The sequence below is a fragment of the Vicugna pacos genome, chromosome 8 (genome assembly GCF_048564905.1).
Source record: "Vicugna pacos chromosome 8, VicPac4, whole genome shotgun sequence".
Classification (NCBI taxonomy): domain Eukaryota; kingdom Metazoa; phylum Chordata; class Mammalia; order Artiodactyla; family Camelidae; genus Vicugna; species Vicugna pacos.
In genome coordinates, this window is record NC_132994.1 from 56,697,881 (window position 1) to 56,712,849 (window position 14,969).

The following is a 14,969-nucleotide window of genomic DNA, read 5'->3' on the forward strand; positions in this document are numbered from 1 at the left end:
TGTGACATTAAAAATTATAATAAATCTTCAAGTCAACTGAAATGCATTATTCTATTAAAAAGTATCGATATCCATTTTGTTCAACGATGAACAAAAAATTAAAAAAAATTACATAAAGTATTTGAAAAGAGATGAAGGGACTAGAATTTATTACTGCTGAGCCTTGTTATTTATTCGGCGTCCTTGGCTCATTTACTGTGTCTATAAAGAGTACAGAAATTAGCTAATGCTAAATATATGAGTTAGGAGGCAGTTTCTGACACAAAGTGGGACTGTCAGTAGAAAGACTCCATAAAGTGTGATTACAGATCAGACAAACAGCACAGGAAGTATCCAAAATTCATTTGTATCAGTTTTTAAATGATGCAAAGAACAGGAAAGAATGCATCGTGTGCAAATGTCATTACATGTAAGTGGAAAAGGCAAACATCTCTGTAAGGCACAATACAAGGTCAATTCAACAGAAGGGGCAGGAACAGAAGAGTTCAAGAGGTGACAGCAGGGCTGTCAGCCAAGCCTGCTCGTGCATGTTGAAACAAAGCCACAGAAGGCCCAGGACAGGACAAATCTTCAGACAAAAATAAATGCAGACAAAAGAGAAAAGGCTAAAGTTGCTAATCAAGAAACTAGAAGACTCCCCTGCAGAAACCAGCAAAACCCAAAAATGACGGGAATCTAGCCTCTGATGAAGCAAGTGAAAGAAAAGGCAAGTCCACTTAGTGTATCAGCCAAGTCTCACCAGTGATCCTCATTCATCTCTTCTTGTTAATCTCAAGGTATTTGTATCCATATGTTTATAAATGCAAATTTTTGGTGGCCCAAAATTATGGTGGACATTTTAAAGGGAGAAGTCTCACCTCTCATTCTATTTTTTTCATTTTTACATATTTAAGTAGGTGGGTCTTTTGTTGTTGTTGTTGTTGTTGTTGTTTTAGTGCAAATGTTTTTTTAAAAAGCTAACAGCGAAAAAAAATATGACAATGCATATATGTATGTTCATGCATAACTGAAAAATTGTGCTCTACACTAGAATTTGACACAACATTGTAAAATGACTATTACTCAATAAAAAAAGGTTAAAAAAAACGTGACTAGGGTCCTTTTTGTCAACTTAGCATTCCATAGGCTGTAGAAGTAGTTTTAATAGCCTATACTATGAAATGTAACTAAATAGCAATTTGAAGTCATAATCATGTATTCAACATGACAAATATTTTAAATGACTTACTGTTTTAACCCATTTTTTAAAATAGAATTGTTCTCAAAAATGCCTACTTTCTATCCTCAGCTCTTCCATTAGAACTGTGACACCTTTGGTAGTGGTAGTACAGTTTCCCTTACTACTTTAATACTGTTTTGTGGAAAACTGGAAATTTTTGAGCGTGTGGTATATATATGTATTAAATTATAAGTTGGAGGAAATTAAGCCTAATAGCTTATAAATATTCAAAAATATTGGTATTTGAGATCCTCTACTTAAGAACAATTTGCCTACAGATTTTAAGATGGAAAGTCATTGGAAAAATTCTTATAGATTAAAACTCATGAATTTAAAAATTTTCAATATTAAGAATTATTTACTAATAGTTTCATAATATCTGTGGTCTGATCATGGAACAAAAATTTCAATTATGAAAAAAGTTAAATGGAAAGGCATCTTTGTGTTTTATGATGTTATGAGTTTATAAGTGTTTAGAGTCAAAGACACATTTACATAGTTTAAAATCCCAAACACCAAATGCATCATCCTGCATAGCAGTTATAGATTCCTATAGGTAGATGAGAGAATTAGATATTATATATACTATGACTCCAGGAAGATGTGCTGGCTGATAACTTTGATCAGAGTTGTGGAATACTAACATAATAACTGTAAGTAGAGTTTTGCATGTATCCTTAGGTCTTGGGAAGGATCCAGGTCCTCCAACTGTCTCTAATAGTAAATAACCTCCATTAATTAGGAAGGGAATTATCTTCCTTAATAAGTATTCATCTTTTAATCCCCAGAAGATTTAGAGTAAGTATAGAAAACTTGAAAAAAAATAATTTATTAATATTAGAGTCAAGTAGGGAATGATAAGATCTACCTAGGAAAATATTCATAATTGTAGCATTTCACCAAGTTTCATTACAATCATCTGTTTACACATATCACCACTAGACTGTGAGTTCCTTGGGGACAAAGATGATATCTTTTATCTAAATGTTCTCAACACACTGGCCCAGAGTCAGTGCTCAGTGTATTTTTATGAATGAATAAATGAAGTCCTTAATGTTGTAGAGAGATTTGGTTCTTTCAGTATCTTTTTCCAAAGAGATCAGAGAAAAATATGTCTCATTCCAGTTCTACTTAGCTGGCCCCATTTTGAAGGCTCCTTCCTGTAGTCATTTCAGAATGAAGTAGAAATAGAGGGAAAGATTTCTCCGATGTTTTTGATGTTTCATCCAGGGCATGTTTACAGATGGGAAGGATCAAACTTCAGGGATGCTCCAGAGATGCAGCCTTGACATTCTTTGTAAAAGTATGTTCTGTGCAAGGATCTGCCTGCCAGCAACTATATTGGAATGCCACATGGTTGAGGCATGGAGACAGTTTTCCTGTCAGACCCTGACTAAACATTTGTTATCAGGAGTGATGGGTCATAAATTTCAAACAACTTCCTCCTGACATCCCTTCAAATGTTTGAAAGCCATACCCCTTTTATCCAGACATTTCGGCTTTCTTCCCTTGTTCCTCAAATGACACTGTCTCCAGATCCTTTCTTCCACCAGGTTTTCTCTCTTAGTCTGTCCATGTTTCTCCTACATTTTGTCTTGAAGATCCAGAAATGAACACTGCATGCTACATGTAGGTTATGGCCTGACCAAAGCAGACAGTACGGGGTCCCTGCTGCCCTTCTCTTGGGCACTGCACATCCACTGTAGCCCAGATGTCATCATCTGCTTGGCGGCCTTACCATGTTCTTCTCTCACCATACTTGCAGCCAACTCAAGTCCCAGTGTTTTGTTTTGGTTGTTTTTAATACAATATGTTTAAAATATGATGCTCCAATTCTGTACTTACGCATTTTGAACTAAATTGCTAATTTGAACATAAGGATTTAACTTGTATCTCTATTAAACTGATAAGTTTGGCTCATTATTACAACTTATTTTGACAGTTTGGAATGCTGATTCTACCATTAAATGTTTTGCATTCAAAGCTTTTGCCATCTCTACTTTTGATAAGCCTACTGCTATCTCTTCATTCAAGTTACTGATAAAAGTGCTGAATAAGACTGGTTGGGGGAAGAGCCCATAGCATGTGACTAGTGCTCAAAAAACATTTTACAAATTTAATCATGAGTATGACAGACATAAATGAATTAAATCATAAAATTTGACACAGGGAAAATGAGCCACACTCAGGCAAACTTGTGTCCTTTCAATTATCCTCATAAATGAGTGTAACATGCTTTTCCAAGGACTAGTTTTCTTGCCTCTCTAGAGTCTCCTGGAGAGTCTTATTATTCCCATTCATTCTTTTCATCTCCTATTCATTCTTGTGCAACACAAGTTTCAATGGTACTAACAAACAATATTTGTAGTACACTCTATGATATATTTAATGCTACATAAGAAACCTAGGGATCAAAACTGAGGGATCTAAAATGTTTTAAATATCGCTAAAACATTTTTCATAAATTGATTTTGTCCAGACATATATTTTAAGACAAATTTGCTCCCAAATAGACAGAACACTTAGGTCTGGGAAACAAGAGTAGAGGTAGAAGTGCCCATTGACACCTGAGCTCTGGTGCATTTAAGATTTTAGAATCCAAGTGAATAATGCTCCGACAGGGCTACAACAGTTCTATGAAAATTAAAAGTTGAGACTGATACCTGGCTACTTCGAGACCTAGATGCTACTGAACAGAGACAAATAGGGTGAAGGGGCCTGGTCATTGTTAGGAGAAGTTGTTTGGAGTCACTGATTTTGGCTATCAGGGGCATGTAAGGTTGTCGCTATGTAACGCTGACAGGGAGAAGTATGGGTGGAATCTAAGTTATACATCTGCTCAGCTGTTTTATCAATGAAGACCACTACATTGCTCTGTTGGAAGGACCAATCAAGATGCTGTCTGAGAGCAAATGGAAGATGAAGTAGGAGTGGAAGAGGGAAGTCATACATATCACCCAAACTTGTGAAAAGTTACGGATTTGACTACTGTAACCTTTAATTGTGTTTACTTCTTTGTTTTGCCATGTATTTCAAGGAATCTTTTCTCTTTTTCTTTTCTATTGCATTGTTGTGTATGGAATATGTTGGTGGTTTGCTTTATAAATTAGTCCATAGCTACATTATAGAAAGACGAGATTATATCATCACTAGAGGAAGAATGAATATCAATAAGAGATCTTTGATTTGCAGCTGAATGCAGCAGCTCTTGACACCTTGGGACACTTCCTTTTGGGAAAATGAGTACATTCTCTACTCTAGATGGTATTGGTAATGGTAGTCATTGTATTATACTAAGCAGGAAGATTTATTTTGACATGTAAATATTTGTTTTATCATGAAGGATGAGTGGTGCATATAGATATTAGAAAACTAAAGTGGTAGACAGCAGTGAATGCTTGCTATTTTGTTGGCTGCCTGACATCCAAATCTTCTGTCCATTTCAAAATCATTCACCAATAACTCATTGTTGGTAGGGGGCAGAGTTCTGCCAAACCCTGGTAAGGTAAACGGGACCATTTCCTACTCGACAGCTAGGAGTGAGCACATGACCCAAACTTGTCCAAACACACTCCCAACAGGAACTTTGAATCTAAGGAGTGATGCAGTGATGCAGGGAACAAAGATTATTTTCTGGGTAAGTGCCCAGGGGGTGGAGAGTTTCCAGTAGTCTCAGTACTGCTGTAAGGGGTCTTAGAGGCATAATCTTAATCAGACTATTCCTTTCTTTCTTTTTCTTCTTCTTCTTTTTTTTCTCTAGAGGGGAGATAATTAGGTTTGTTTTTTTACTTATTTTTAGAGAAGGTACTGGGGATTGAACCCAGGACCTCATGCATGTGAAGCATGTGCTCTACCACTGAACTATATACCCTCCCCACCAGAGTATTTCTGAGCTCAGTTTCCTCTGCTTAGATTTCCTTGATTTCTTATCATTTCCCAGACCTGGTTCCCATATTTCTTAGATTTAGTAGGCTAGCTGTAAATTTCTTTTTTGTTTAAACATGCCAGAATCAGTTTTTATTGTTTGCAGCAAGACCTTAGAACAGTACAATACACAAAGTACACATCACAGGGCTTTGCAGATGCACATTAAATGGTGATTTCTTTTCCTCCTTCGTTTCCTCCTTGTTCCCTTCCCAGTTGTATGATAAGCATTTTAGGGGTCTGTTTCTCTTCACTAACTCCCTCCAGAAAGGTGCTTACTCTGTTGCCTTGTACAAAGCAAGCAGTCAATACTGCTTCTTGCCCAAATTACACACTTAGTATATTTGAATTCCTCACTAATTCCTCAAAGTTTCTAAACAGCATGAGTGAAAATACAAAAATGCCCTGGCAAGCAGATTGAAAACAGAAGTGGTGTTACAGTTCTGGCTCGCTTCTTTGGTTACATTTATAATGCTTAGGAGGTAGGAAGTGATAAATGTTTGTTTTGTTCTGTTTGCTTTTGTGTTTTACCTCACAAACAATATGGGAATTCCTTCCTGAAATTTTGCTTGAAGCCATACGTTTCTAAGAACGACTCTGATAAAAAATGACTTTCCTCTGCACAAAAGAGGGGGAATATTTTTTAACTGTTGTCAATTTTTTTTTCCTTTGGTGATACATTTAAAAATAATTTCCTTTCCTTCCTTGAAGACTGTAACAATGAGAAGCCATCTTCAAGGCTGCCACTCACAGAATGGTTTAAGAAGTCCTTCTTCGTGGAGGACATCTGAGCTGAAACTCAAACGACCAGACAGAACGGGCCATGCCAAGCCCCAGGGCAGAGGGTGCAGGCAGAGGAAGGGTGTGCCCCTGGCACCCCTGTGCTGTGCTCCACCTTACTCTTTGCCTTCCTCACTCAGCCTTTTTTCTTGTCAGATGAGGGAAACTGACAAACAATTTGGAGTAAAAACATCCTCATTAGAGATATGCTACATCCCATTGGGGCAATCTTTAACGTTATTAAACAGAATACTCAGTGTCTCAGGTTGAAGCACTTGCATATGGGTTCCTCCAGCCAGGCCCAGAGAGATCGCTGAAGGGAACTGATTAGGTTCTTGACTTTGAAATGCTCATCAAAATGATATCCTCTTAAACGGAAGGTATCCATCCTAACCACACATTTCTATGCCCACAATTCAATTTCTCCCATGTAAATTTCTGGCTGTTTAAGTATTGCCATTCTGTCTCTCCTTCTAATTATAAAGCCTTCAGACTAAGCTTAGACCGCCTAGCTACTTAATGAAGAAGAGTTTTAATTATTAAAAGGGACATTTATGTGTCTCTTGGGGGTAAATTTTATTATCATTGCACTAGAAACTAAAATGCCATTCTGTTTCACTACCAGACATCCTCAAGTCTTTATTACCTTTGTTTATAAGTGTCACCAGCAAAGCCCATTAACAATTCCTAGGAAATAAAGATAGAATCTGGGTAATAAAAATAAAATCCAACCTTTTCCTCTCCCTTTGTGCTTAGTTTACTTTCACTTGCACACAGGGTGCTGTGTGCAGAGACCCTGCACCTGCACCTCAGACCAGTTCCTAGTGCAGAACCGCTGCTCCTGACGCCTCTGTTCAAGGACGCCGCTGTGGTGGCAGCGGGCCAAGTGTAGAGAGGCTGAGCAAAGCCCCCCTATCCCGGCCCCCTCCCCGGCCCCCGCGCCCCCCTCCCGCCACTGCGACGTAGAGGCGGGAGCAACACGCCTGCGCCCATCCCGCGAGAGCTCCGCCTCCTCCCAGCTGACGAGAACCCCACCCTATCCCGCGAGAGCTCCACCCTCTCGAGAACACTGTAAAGTGACCCTGTCCACCGTCGGCCCGGAGAGCGCGTTTTCTAGAACGTCCTAGGGCGTCTCCAGTCTCTGGCCGAAGAAGAAAGCTTTTCTTTTCTTCAGAACCAAACTCGTTCCATTAGCTCCAGCGACACTGGACAGGAGGACCCTTGTTGGGGCTCAACTCTGAAAGGTCAGAAACCTAAGTACTAATAAATATTAACCGATGGAACGGCGATTTAAATAACAGTTCATCTAGCGCTAAGGCAAGAACACAAGTTTTCCAGCCTCCAGAGGAGCTTGCCAGCCCTGTATTCTTTCAGCCTACCCGGCATCTTGTATCACTGGGAACACTGGTTGAGGACATGGCCCTACTGCTGTTTGAAACTTTGGACAGTCGAAGCTGAAGAAACTTAAATAAAAAGAGTAGCCAGCGTTTCTGCTTGCTGGAATAGAGACACAGCTTATCTCTGAGCCGTCTCTGGGTCTGTGGATCTGCCTGCCGAGGACATTGCTGCTAAATTCTCTGTGTGGTGACACAGTGTTTTCAAGCCCAGACCATGCCTCTGAGACTTTGTGGGTTTTAGCGGGTGTCCAGGGTTATGAATTTAGAGTATCCTGCGGACAGACCTCTTGCGTGACCTTGGGAAGCCGCAAATGGTCTTCCTCAAGTAATTTGTGGTAGTTAAGTTTTGTTTTTGCATGGGACACACTGAGCTGGTGAAAACGGAAGGAAGGACATCCTGACAGAATCTTGACATCATACTAGAGGAAAAACTGTCAAAGAGAACAGGACTGGGTTTGCTGCAGCTCCACCTGGACTAGACAGGTTGTGTTCTGTAAGTTATGTGAGTGAAGATGGACGCTGGCATGTCTTTCATTGCATTATCACGTTTTAGCCTCATTGTTCTGTTGGGATGGCAAGGCAAGATCACACTCCTGTGATTGAGGACTAGACTTTCTTGTGAAGGAGACATGTCTTCTTCAGCCATCATTGAGCAAGAGGAGATACTCTTACGACCTTAGACTTGAAGAAAGGTAAATATTTTTCTTTTTCAACTTGTCTTAAGTGATCTGGGATCTTAGACACAGTTATATGCAGAGCATTCCTAGGGTTAGAATAGCCTGACCCTTACTGTGTTCAGGCTGGCTGGGGGCACCGTATAAAAACCGTGAAGGCAAGTTGAGACTAAATTATAAGGATAGCCACATCTAGTAACGTTTATGAGATACCCAGCCACTGGGTACCTTGCATCAGAGAAACTACCATAGTTTTGTTAAAAGCTGCAGTCTGAGCTTAGCTGTATCATGGAGTATTAGGAAGGGTCTGTCTCGTAGGTCAGTTGGGTGTTGGCAAAGGCCATCGTCCGTGGAATGTAGCTGCTCCTGCATCATGGTGGTCTTACAACATGGATCAGGAGAAAAAAAAAGGCAAAGTGTGCCTTGACCAGGAGTTTGGGCCCAAAGATCCACATGCAAGATCTGTTGTGGAGTACATATTAGTGCTACTTTCAGAAGCAACCAAGGGCAGTTTGACATGGGGAAGTTCATGTTGGGAAGGTAAATTTTCAACAGAAACAGAACTCCAAAGTTTTTTTTTAAAGACATTTGTATGGCAGGCAGCTGCAGAATTCATTTATAAGAATTTTTTTCCTCTCAAAATGGAATTTGAAACTTTTCAACTTTATCTGGAGCAATGCTAAGTGGTTAAAAAAAAACTTATTACTGGCATGAAAGAGTAAATTTTGAGTAAAATTCACAATTTTACTTTGCATTCTTTGGATGAAGTCTGCATCCATGTAATTATTTGTTTGTCATACCTCTTACTGAGAATATTACTCATATGAATGAAATAATAAAGAAACAATTATTTGAATACATACTTCGCACAAGTAGAATATTTATAGCATCCCAGAAAAGTTTAAGTCTCAGATTCTCCTTAAGTAGAATATACTATAAAAAACTGAAAAGCAAGGATGGATATTCAGGCAAGGGCGATTGAAATTCCTTATGAAAATAAACAGAAGAAAAAGAATTTATACTGATATGAGTAGAATATTTGTGGGCCAGTTTTTTTTTAATCACAATTTCTTTCTTGTAACTTTAGAAATAAGCCATTTAACCAAGAGCATTACAATGGATACTATTTTAGATACAGAAAATATACAGAGAATTTGGATTATGAGATTAAGTTTACAGATTAAAAAGAAATAGAATGTATGAATGGTGTAAGCTTAAATAAATGGAAAGGAATAAATGAAAACTAAATTGTATAATTAATAATAATAGTAAAAAATCTCTTTTAGCTGAAATAATAAGTGAAAAATGACAGGGAGAAAATACGTTTAGTAAGAATATATAGAGAAGAATAAAAATCTTGTTAGAAAATTGTCTCTTCTATCTATGGCAAAAGTAGTTTATTTACTTATTTATTTTAAAATTATTATTGAAGTACAGTCAGTTATAATGTGTCAGTTTCTGATGTACAGCACAATATTCCAGTCACACATATACATACATATATTCATTTTCATATTCATTTTCATTAAAGGTTATTATAAGATATTGAATATCTTCCCTGTGCTATACAGAAGAAATTTTTAAAATCTGTTTTTGTGTATAGTGGCTAACATTTACAAATCTCAAACTCTCAAATTTATCCCTTCCCACCTCCTTTCCCCGGGAACCATAAGATTGTTTACTATATCTGCTAGTCTGTTTCTGTTTTGTAGATGAGTTCATAGTGTCCTTCCCCACCCCCCCTTTTTTAGATTCCACGTATGCATGATATCATATGGTATTTTTCTTTCTCTTTCTGGCTTACTTCACTTAGAATGAAGAAATCTAGGTCCATCCATGATGTTGCACATGACATTATTTTATTCTTTTTTATGGATGAGTAGTATTCCATTAGTATAAATATATCACAACTTCTTTATCCAGTCATCTGTTGATGGACATTTAGATTGCTTCCATGTCTGGGCTATTGTATACAGTGCTGCTATGAACATTGGGGTGCATGTATCTTTTTGAATTAGCATTGTCTCTGGATATATACCCAGAAGTGGAATTGCTGGATCATACGGTCTTTTTTTCAGTCTTTTGAGGAATCTCCATACTGTTTTCCATAATGGCTGCACTAAACTACAGTCCCACTGGCAGTGTAGGAGTGTTCCCTTTTTTCTATACCCTCTCCAACATTTATCGTTTATGGACTTTTGAATGATGGCCATTCTGACTGGTGTGAAGTGATACTTCATTGTAGTTTTGATTTGCGTTTCTCTGATAATTAGTGATATTGAGCATTTTTTCATGTGCCTCTTGGCCATTTATATGTCTTCACTGGAGAATTGCGTGTTTAGATCTTCTGCCCAGTTTTGGATTGGGCTGTTTGTTTTTTTTCTTATTAAGTTGTATGAGCTGTTTATATATTCTGGAAATAAAGTCTTTGTCAGTCACATCATTTGCAAATATTTTCTCCCATTCTGTAGGTTGTTGTTTTGTTTCACCTATGCTTTCCTTTGCTATGCAAAGCCTTGTAAATTTAATTAGGTCCCGTTTGTTTATTTTTGCTCTTATTTCTGTTAACTGGGTAACTGCCCTAGGAGAACATTGCTAAGATTTCTGTCAGAGAATGTTTTGCCTATGTTTTCTTCTAGGAGATTTATCATGTCTTGCTTATATTTAAGTCTTTAAGCCATTTTGAGTTTATTTTTGGGTATGGTGTGAGGGAGTGTTCTAACTTCATTGATTTACATGCAGCTATCCAGTTTTCCCACACCACTTGCTGAAGAGACTGTTTTTTCTCCTTGTATATTCTTGTCTCCTTTGTCAAAGATTAATTGACCATAGGTCTGTCAGTTTATTTCTGGGCTCTCTGTTCTGGTCCATTGATCCATATGTCTTTTTATGCCAATACCACACTGTTTTATTACTGTAGCTCTATAGTATTGTTTGAAGTCTGGGAGGGTTATTACTCTAGCTTCATTCTTTTTCTTCAATATTGCTTTGGCAATCTGGATCTTTTATGATTCCATATAAATTTTAAGATTGTTCTAGTTCTGTGAAATATGTCCTGGGTAATTTGATAGGGATTGCATTAAATCTGAAGGTTGCCTTGGGCAGTATGACCATTTTAACAATATTGATTCTTCCAGTCCAAGAGTGTGGGATATCTTTCCATTTCTTTAAGTCATCTTTAATTTCCTCAATCAGTGTTTTGTAGTTCTGCATGTATAATTCTTTCACCTCCTTTGTCAGATTTATTCCTAAGTATTTTATTGTTTTAAAAAATAAAAGAGATTGTTTCTTTACTTTCTTTTCCTGCTAATTCTTTGTTAGTGTAAAGAAATGCAACTGATTTTTGTATGTTAATCTTGTATCCTGCTACCTTGCTGAATTCATTTATCAGTTCTAGTAGCTTTTGTGTAGAGCTTTTAGGGTTTTTTACATATAGTATCATGTCATCCACATATATTGATAATTTTGCCTCTTCCCTTCCAGTCTGTATCCTTTTTGTTTCTTTTTCTTACCTGATTGCTGTGGCTAGGACTTCCAAGACTATATTGAATAGAAGTGGTGAGAGTGGACATCCTTGTCTTGTTCTAGATTTTTGTGGGGAGGCTTTCAGTTTTTCACCATTGAGTACTATGCTGGCTGTAGGTTTGTCATAAATAGCTTTTATTATGTTGAGATATGTTCCCTCTATACCCACTTTGGTAAGAGTTTTTGTCATAAATGGTTGTTGAATTTTATCAAATGCTTTTTCTGCATATATTGAGATGATCATGTGGCTTTGGCCTTTCTTTTGTTGATGTGGTGTATCACATTGATTCATTTGTATATGTTGAACCATCCTTGTGTCCCTGGGATGAATCCAACTTGATCATGGCGTATGTTTTTTATGTGCTATTAGATTCTGTTTGCTAATATTTTGTTGAGAATTTTTGCATCTATGTTCATTAGTGATATTGGCCTGTAATTTTCTTTTTTGGTAGTGTCTTTGTATGGTTTTGGTATCAGGGTGATGGTGGCTTCATAGAATGAGTTTGGGAGTATTCCCTCCTTTTCAGTCTTTTGGAAGGGTTTGAGACTGGTATGAGTTCTTCTTTGTATGTTTGGTAGAATTCCCCAGTAAAGCCATCTGGTTCTGGACTTCTGTTTGCAGGGAGGTTTTGTTTTTTGTTTTTTGTTTTTTTTTAATTGCTTGTTCTATTTCATGTCTAGTGATCAGTGTGTTTTTCGTCTTGATTCAGTCTTGGTGTTCTGTATGTTTCCAGAAACTTGTCCATTTCTTATAGGTTGTCCAATTTATTTCCCTATAGTTGTTCATAGTATTCTCTTATGGTTTCTTTGAATATCTGTGGTATTGGTTTTAATTTCTCCATTTTCCTTTCTTATTTTGTTTATTTGTATTCTCTCTTTGTTTCTTCTTTTTTTTAACATTTTTTATTGATTTATAACCATTTTACAATGTTGTGTCAAATTCCAGTGTTCAGCACAATTTTTCAGTCATTCATGGACATATACACACTCATTGTCACATTTTTTTCTCTGTGAGTTATCATAACATTTTGTGTCTATTTCCCTGTGCTCTCTTTTTTCTTCTTGGTAAGCCTGGCCAGAGGTTTGTTAATTGTGTTTACTCTTTCAAAAAACCAGCTCTTGGTTTTGTTTTTTTTTCTATTTTTTAAATCTCTTATTTTATTTCAAAAGTAGTTTATATCAGATCAACTCTCTTCCCTTGACAAGAACAATTTAAAAAAAGTAAAATTTGTTTAAAAAAACCACATCATTTGGACACATCAGAGAACAACTAACAACCTGTTGGAGTAACAGGATAAAACCCTGGAAATAAGGGCAATACATTGATGTACTACATGATGTTCTTTATTAATTATCCTCTGAAGCCATTTTCTAATAAGTATGTAGCACAGGTGTGAAGATAAGTAGAAAGAAAAGTCTTAGAACTTTTGGTAGGCTCACAAAGTTGGTAGTCAAAATTTGGAGTTCAGTATGATCAAAGTAGCTAAGATGTGAGGGGTCAAGATCCTGGAGTAAAGGGAATTGCAGATAAATAAGCTTAATATTCTGTAATTCTTTTCCCCATATAGATATTTGATATGCTGCACAGAGTGAGAATATATGCCCCAAAGCAGAAAATGGAAAGCCAAGTTTCTAACTAGGATTTTAGGCAGTTTCATAGTGTTTGAGAAATAGAAAAACTGGATTCAGATATTTCCAAAGAGCTGTTGGATTTTAATCATGTTATCTCTGATTGGATCAAAGTGATCTGTATCTCCTGTGTCTCCAGAAAAACAAAAAACAAGACAAACAGCAACAATGACAATAAAAACCCAGCAACCTCTCTAAAGAAAGATGTCATCCAGAGCCCTTATAATTCATCATACAGAATGCCTAGCATTCAATAAAAAAATTATGAGATATCCCACAAGACAGGACAAAATGGCCAAAAACAAAAGCAAAAATATTAAAAACAGACCTTAGGGTAATTTATGTATTGGAGTTATTAGACATATGCTTTTACATAGTTGTGATGAATGGATTTAATAAAATAAAAAGAATTTTGCCAAAGGACTGAAATCTATAAACATGGTCCATAGAAATTCAAGAGTTGATATACACAACCATCAAAAGATTTCATCCAATGAGTTTAACAGCAGATTAGACAGAGCAGAGTATTACTGAACTGCTAAGTAGAAAGTATGATATAAAAAAGATGAAAAGTACAAAAGAAAATGAAGTATATATGGCAAATGGCAAGAGAAGTTCTTGTGTATGTGTAATTGGAGCCCAGAAGGAGGAGAGGGAGGGAATCGGGGATAAGCAATAGTTGAAGAGATATTATCTGAGAATTTTCCAAAACTGATGCAAGACAGCAACCCAAAGATTCAAGAATTTCTAAAAACCCAAGCATACCTAGACACTGCTTAAAATTAAAGTTAGAGAAAACTGTAAAAGCATCAAGAGCATAAAACACATCACCTCTAAGGAGAAACAATCAAAATGATGAAAGCTGGATGACAATGGAATGATATTTTTAACATACTGTGAGAAAGAACTGCCAACTCAGAATTCTATAAGCAGTGAAAATATCCTTCAGGAATGAACGTTTGACATTTTTTCAAGCAAAATCTGATAGTATTTGTTGCCAGTAAACTCACATTAAAACTGACTAATGTAGAGATATCTTCAAATACTAATTTACATAAATGAACAGACTTAGCTGATGAATTCCAAAAAGGTAGTTAACTTTTTGGGGATGGTTTATGAAAGTGCAGCTTTGTTCATAATTTATTAGGTTACTTTTTAAAAACTTGTCTCCCTTTTTAAAGGAATGAGAACAAATACATCTGTTGGAAGAGTATTCACATTAACTAATGAATAACAATGTGGGCCAGTTTTTTAAAATTTGTAGAATTTGACAAACAATCATATCAGGAAATGATGGGCAAATTTAGGAGGACTCAGCAAAACATAATGTACTAAAATGGCAACTGGGTGAGTAAAAAGCCAAAAGATTATCAGTTAAAAATACATTTATTCTATTTTATAAATATTTTGTTTATGGCTGTAATTGAGAACTGAAGTATGTATAATTTGTGGTGGTTATTAAATATAGTGCTTTACATCTTTTGTCTTAAATTTTCTTAAAATCCCTAAAACCATAATGTGATATTTCATATTTATGACTCTTCCTTTAGGATTCAGCTCCCAAATAATTTCTGGAAAGCATAAAGAATATTTGCACAATGAAAGAGACAATCTCCTTTATTGCTAACGTTTTATGACCTGCCAGTTTCAGTCCTGGAGTTGTTTCCAGTGAACTCAGTTTGCTTCCATAACTTGCTCTGTCACCTAAAACCCAAATCCTTGGACCTGGGTTGGAGATAAGGCACTGAAAATCTGAGGAAAGTTTTTTCTCACGTTTCAGTTTTAGGAAGAATGCAAAAAAAGCCTAGTTCCAAATATTTC

The 14,969-nt window shown here is 36.6% G+C and overlaps 1 long non-coding RNA gene and 1 other non-coding gene across 3 annotated transcripts in view; one reads left to right on the forward strand and one right to left on the reverse strand.

Annotated features, from left to right (window-relative positions):
* Positions 1 to 5,018: 5,018 nt before the first annotated feature.
* Positions 5,019 to 5,092, reverse strand: TRNAV-CAC (transfer RNA valine (anticodon CAC)). Its single transcript has one exon. It is a non-coding gene; the product is annotated as a tRNA-Val (tRNA).
* Positions 5,093 to 7,028: 1,936 nt separating this feature from the next.
* The window catches only part of LOC116281482 (uncharacterized), a 98,215-nt gene continuing 90,274 nt past the window's right edge, over positions 7,029 to 14,969 (forward strand). For both annotated transcript variants that reach the window (XR_012075052.1, XR_012075051.1), the window contains exon 1: positions 7,029 to 8,012. This is a non-coding gene — a long non-coding RNA (uncharacterized lncRNA). The remainder of the gene's footprint in view (positions 8,013 to 14,969) is intronic.